Below are 6,846 nucleotides of genomic sequence, written 5' to 3' on the forward strand. Positions count from 1 at the left end.
CCGGGACCAACCAGGAGGCTAAAACAGAGGCTCGTGGATTGTTGTTTAACTCGTTTCACAAGAGAAAAGAAGCTCGCTTTCGTGGATATCTTCATATAGCGACTCCATTCAGGTAAGAGACAATAGGCATCATCTAGAATGACTCAATGGGGGTGTATTGTTAAAATGTTAGGCTGTTCTACAGTAGGTCTGTAATGTTTTTTCTTTACCTTGCAACACATGCTAACTCTCATGCTAACTGAAAGCTATTAAAGCTAACAACAACAACAGCTCCCTCCCTCAGCCAGGGACCCCTTCTTAGCTGAGAGAGAGATGAAGCAGGGACCCCTTAGCTGAGAGAGCAGGGACCCCTTAGTTGAGAGAGAGATGAAGCAGGGACCCCTTAGCTGAGAGAGAGATGAAGCAGGGACCCCTTAGTTGAGAGAGAGATGAAGCAGGGACCCCTTAGCTGAGAGAGAGATGAAGCAGGGACCCCTTAGTTGAGAGAGAGATGAAGCAGGGACCCCTTAGTTGAGAGAGAGATGAAGCAGGGACCCCTTAGCTGAGAGAGAGATGAAGCAGGGACCCCTTAGCTGAGAGAGATGAAGCAGGGACCCCTTAGCTGAGAGAGAGATGAAGCAGGGACCCCTTAGCTGAGAGAGAGATGAAGCAGGGACCCCTTAGCTGAGAGAGATGAAGCAGGGACCCCTTAGCTGAGAGAGAGATGAAGCAGGGACCCCTTAGCTGAGAGAGATGAAGCAGGGACCCCTTAGCTGAGAGAGATGAAGCAGGGACCCCTTAGCTGAGAGAGAGATGAAGCAGGGACCCCTTAGCTGAGAGAGATGAAGCAGGGACCCCTTAGCCGGGAGAGATGAAGCAGGGACCCCTTAGCTGAGAGAGAGATGAAGCAGGGACCCCTTAGCTGAGAGAGAGATGAAGCAGGGGACCCCTTAGCTGAGAGAGAGATGAAGCAGGGACCCCTTAGCTGAGAGAGAGATGAAGCAGGGACCCCTTAGCTGAGAGAGATGAAGCAGGGACCCCTTAGCTGAGAGAGAGATGAAGCAGGGACCCCTTAGCTGAGAGAGAGATGAAGCAGGGACCCCTTAGCTGAGAGAGATGAAGCAGGGACCCCTTAGCTGAGAGAGAGATGAAGCAGGGACCCCTTAGCTGAGAGAGATGAAGCAGGGACCCCTTAGCTGAGAGAGATGAAGCAGGGACCCCTTAGCTGAGAGAGAGATGAAGCAGGGACCCCTTAGCTGAGAGAGATGAAGCAGGGACCCCTTAGCCGGGAGAGATGAAGCAGGGACCCCTTCGCTGAGAGAGATGAAGCAGGGACCCCCTTAGCTGAGAGAGAGATGAAGCAGGGACCCCTTAGCTGAGAGAGAGATGAAGCAGGGACCCCTTAGCTGAGAGAGATGAAGCAGGGACCCCTTAGCTGAGAGAGATGAAGCAGGGACCCCTTAGCTGAGAGAGAGATGAAGCAGGGGACCCCTTAGCTGAGAGAGAGATGAAGCAGGGACCCCTTAGCTGAGAGAGAGATGAAGCAGGGACCCCTTAGCTGAGAGAGAGATGAAGCAGGGACCCCTTAGCTGAGACCCCCCCCCTAGGGGGTCCCCGGAGTTACTACTGGGGGTCCTCCAAATCTTTGAGTGATATAAACCTTTTTTCTACTCCTTTTTTATATTAACTACTTGAACCCTAGTGTCCATATTCTGAGAACTGTAGCCCAAAATAGCAGATCTACAAGCTCACAACGCCTCAATCAGCTGTTTTTGGCAAAGACCTTTGGTGTAGAGGGGAAAAAGAGCAGACCAAGTACAGAGTGAAAGGTCAAGTTTATTAAGTATTGACAGTTCAAGTGGTTAAATATCTGAAAACACAAATTGACATGAAAATACACTGATGATTGTGCTGTCAAACAATGAAACTATATGGAATCTAATCAATCTATGAACAGGTTGTGGGGGTCCCTGCTTCAATCTCTCTCAACTAATGGGTCCTTGGCCTGAAAACGTTGTTTAATCTGTCAATTATTTAAGCAATTAATCAGATTGTGGCATTTGTTTAGCTATTACCTTATACATTTCTGATTAAAGAATAGCTACACATTTGTCAGGCTAAATTGTAACCGTGTTCTTTTCAAATAGGTAATTTAAAAATAAATATTCAAGGCATATTTTTAGCAGGGTTCCCACGGTCATGAAATTACTGGAAATATTTTGAAACAGTCCTGGAAGGTCCAGGAGAAATAGCTATGCATTCTTTGAATATTAGAGGCAGAAATTGTGAAAATAGCCAATCTTCATGCTCACAACGTTGCGAGGCGTTGTGAGCATGTAGATCTGCTATTTTCACAATAGAACAGTGTTATACAACATTTCTCAACTCTTTAGTGCTCGTCAGGGTGCCGGGTCCCCAGTAAAAACATGATTATTTCGGGGTCACGGCCTGAAAAGGTTGAGAACCACTGGCATACACTACCTGTCTTTGGGCATTGTGCATAGGAGTAAGCAACATGTTATTGAGCTGAATTATTGTTATATAGTCCTGTATATTGGGTTAAATATTCTGGAAAAGTTTTGGAAATTAATTGGAAAACATTTGTGGGAACCCTGAGTAATGTGTGTGTGTGTGTGTGTGTGTGTGTGTGTGTGTGTGTGTGTGTGTGTGTGTGTGTGTGTGTGTGTGTGTGTGTGTGTGTGTGTGTGTGTGTGTGTGTGTGTGTTACTACCAGCGGGGCATCCTGGCCTACCAGTTCAAAGAAAGGCCCAAGAACATTCGCTTCATCGACGAGGAAGATGCAGGCTGCCACGGTGCCCCAGCCCCACAGACCAGCTACGTCACCATCATCCCAGCCAACCCCATAAGCACCAGGTAGGCCTGTCACAATTATTACCAGGGTTCCCACGGTCATGAAATTCCTGGAAATATTTTGAGATTAGAATCATATTTTTCCAGTACTGGAAAAGTTTTGGAATTGATCAAGGCTCCTGGAAGGCCCTGGAAAAAATAGCTATGCATTGTCTTTGGTTATTGATTTGGTTAATACCTCTGAAATGGCAAATTAAACATGGGCCAAATTGTCAAATATTAGAGCCAGAAATTGTGAAAATAGCCGATCTACATGCTCACAACGTCTCGCAGCGCAGTTTTGGAAATTAATTGATAAAAAGCTGTGGGAACCCTGTTTTAGTTCTTTAGCACGGTATTAATAGAAATTCCAGCGATTATGTGCCGATTTGATTACGATTACTAAACTAGTAAGACGCCTCAGGGCGACAATTCTTGGCCATCTGGCCAGTGATGTATATCGGACCAGTTACCCATATACTATATGGAGATCCATGTACTGTACGTCCCTTTTATGCCCATACATGGAGATCCCTGTCTGAACCAGCCGCACATAATATGGGCTGTCTTCCTCCACATATGGGCAATTCCATTATGCAGTTCTGTTAGATATGGGCTTAATCAGGAATCTCCATATATGGGCATAAAAGATTCTGGGGAATACCCATATATGGACTTTTACATAGGTGATGTCACCGGATGTATCAAGGGAACCAACCCATATGTAAAAATGTGTACACACACACGTCTACACGGAGATAAGCTGTGACATTTCTCATGGCAACCTTAAGTCGCAATTAGTTGGGGCACTCCAAATTTACACAAACTCTGTTTTTCTCCACAGATGAAGCCCAAACATGCCAGGAAGGTCAACGTTGCGGCTGACTCTGGATTGCCACAGTGACCTCCGAGAGAGCAGCATGGATCTGTCTACAGCAGGATCAGCATGTGCGACCACTGGAGCACTTTTGGACTGAACTCTTTACATTTGGATTTGGTGGACAGATTTGTGGAGTATTTATCTGCAACTGCCTGAGGACAATGAAACAAAATGGACTTCCAGGAGCTGCTCACCAGCTTCTACCGGAATGGAGAGCACCTCCCACGGTCACCAGCCCATTCGCCTATAACTTATTCGCCTTAACAGATTTCGCTCTTTCACCGTGCATGGAGGAGAGTCTTTTCACGGCCGTTGAAGAGCCATTTCGCCTAAATGTTCAAGGGTCCGTCTTTTTTATCCATTTTGCCTGGCTGCCACACTGTGGGCAGACAGACAGACAGGTAGACAGACAGACAGACAGACAGACAGACAGAATTTGGCACAGAGCAGAGGAGCGCGAACCAGACACCACTTCACCATAATAAAGCAGCAGTAGTAGGCTATCTTCCAAATCAAATTGTCAGGAGGACATCATGTCATGACTCATGACCTTGCGCAGCAGTGCACGTATCAATTAATTAATTATTTAGACACTGATTCCAAAGCTCTAATCTGTATGTCTGCTCAATTCTGCTGTAAACATAATGTTGGCCTTCGTTCCATTTTGGGGGCTGGGCGGCCAACAAAGTAAATCGTCACCGTCGGGCAGAAACCTTGTATCTCCAAGTTTCAAATGTGTACATTTTTTCGCAAAGCCCTGCTTCATCAAACAAGGCTGTCGCACAAAAGTAGTGAAAACAGCCGATCTACAAGCACACAACGCCTCTTTAATTACTTTATTAAATGATAAATACAAAACAAACGGTTTTCTACCCGACAACGACAAATTATAACTCAAGTAATTGGCCCACTGGCTTGTCACTTGTCATGATCTGAAATGGCAAATCTTTGAGTAGCAGCAGCGCTATGGAGAGAGATCTCTCTCTATAGCGCGCAATTAGGGCCTCCAACTATTTTTCCCGGGCTGAATCAGGGGCCCAGCACGTCCCTGGTTCTCAACCTGTGGGTCAGTACTCTGTTAACTGTTACTCTTGTTGCATCGAGGGCAGACGTTTTGAAAATGGTGCATTATCTTGTGGAAGAATACATGGAAAATATATATATAAGCTGTATCACAATACACAATCTTATCACGATTCTTTCTCATGTTGGTTTTTATGTTTATCTTTCAAGTTACTTAACAGTCAACCTCCTACAAGATAACAAAAAATAAAAGGGAAAAAGGATGAGGTTTGACAACTACTGATTTAGACGAAATTGCTAATTCTCTGTATTAACAATTCAACATGCATTGTATCACGATATATACTGTATATAATATATCTGAAGAGGCGTATCAACGATATGTATCACCAAATGCCAATTGTCTTTGTAAGCTTCAGGTGGTTGTTATGGTAACGCCTGCTGTCAATCAAATTGTTGCCTTCATCTGTCAATCACTGTTGGTTTTCGACCGTGTTATGCTGTGCTGGTGCTTTTGTTTTAAGATCTTTTGCATGTTACTGTTTTTGTATCAATAAATGATTTTTCATATCCAACTTAATATCTACTCTCTGGACTTACTAACCACACACTACATGCGTGTATGTTTTATGCTTGTTTATGCTTGTTTATGCTCGCAGTAGGGCTTATTGGTAAGCCGTGAGTCAGATGATAAACCTTTGTGCTGTATACAGTATGTCTGCTTTACAGTAACAATTAGTGTGCTATTACATAGTAATAATGCAGTGATACAACTAAGCAGTTAAAATTAGCCAAAAATAGCAGATCTACAAGCTCACAATGCCTCGCGCTGCGAGGCCGTGTGAGTTTGTAGATCGGCTATATTCGGCAAAGAGTTTTGTGTCGTGGAGAAAAAGAGCAGACCAAGTACAGAGTGAAAGGTCAAGTTTATTAAGTATTGACGGTTCAAGTGGTTACAGTAAATACTCTGATGATTTTGCTGTCAAACAATGGAACTATGGAATCACTGAAAAGGTTATAGGGACCTCCTTGGCCTGAAAACGTTTAACGTTGAACCCAGAACCTTAGAAGATATGCTATTTTCAACTAGCCAATGAACAACAGATGTTGATACTACCCTGTAGTATTTAGGATGGGGACCCCTGTATCTGAGGGGACTACCCATAACTACAAAGGTTCATTAGTCCTACATTGGTTAGGGTTAAGTTTAGGGTTAGAATTCACCAGGTAAGCATTCACTAGTTTCGGACTAATGGGCTGTAGGGTTAGGGTTATCAAATCGTCAGACTTTTCTTTGTTCTCTCTCTCTCTCTCGCTGAACAATCTGTTATAATGTCGGTCTTTGATTATGGTGATGTGCTGTGTACATGCATGCCTCACTCTCCACACTGAAGCCTCTTGATGCTGTCTACCACCGTGCCTTGCGGTTTATAACTGGTGATGATTATCTTACCCATCATTGTTTATTATATGAAAAAGTAGGTTGGCCATCTCTCACAGTTCATAGAGAGCAACACTGTATTTTATTTATTTATAAGGCCTTCTGTGGTAAACTTCCTTTGTATTTATCCACATTGGTAGAACCAATAGTCACTGGACATGCAACTCGCTCACAGGTATTCATTAGGTATTCCTGTCCAACTATGAATAGTGAGCAAGGAAAGACGGCCTTCAAGTATTATGCTCCACACAAGTGGGATAAACTTCAGGAATCTCTGAAACTGGTTCGATTGGTCTCTATAGGGACATTTAAAGTGCTCCTTGAGGGCACACTACATAGTGAATGCACATGTTTTGTGTAAGAACTATATTATATGTTATGTACTTCCTGCATCTGTAACGTTATACTGTGGTTTGATTGTCTATTGTATTTTACATTGCTTGTGTGGTTTTTTATGATGTGATCAGGGTGTCCTTGAAAAAGAGAGCTTGCTCTCAATGGGCTCCCCTGAATTAATAAAGGAAAAAGAAAGAAAGAAAGAACTTCATTAAGTTTTATGTATTTATGATAAGATGTCATTATACACTATGAACTTCATTATAAACTTCATAAAGCTCAGATAAAGTTGTGTAATACCCATTGTATATCTATATCTGGCTCTCTGTTATGCCCA

General features: G+C 43.6%; 1 long non-coding RNA gene across 1 annotated transcript; it reads left to right on the plus strand.

Moving 5' to 3' along the window:
* Nucleotides 1-4,401, plus strand: LOC308305172. The gene is made up of 3 exons (XR_013963094.1): nucleotides 1-112; nucleotides 2,714-2,853; nucleotides 3,674-4,401. It is a non-coding gene; the product is annotated as an uncharacterized lncRNA (long non-coding RNA).
* Nucleotides 4,402-6,846: the final 2,445 nt, after the last annotated feature.

This window comes from Nannobrachium achirus (genome assembly GCF_963921795.1).
Source record: "Nannobrachium achirus genome assembly, chromosome: 19".
Taxonomy (NCBI): Eukaryota; Metazoa; Chordata; class Actinopteri; order Myctophiformes; family Myctophidae; genus Nannobrachium; species Nannobrachium achirus.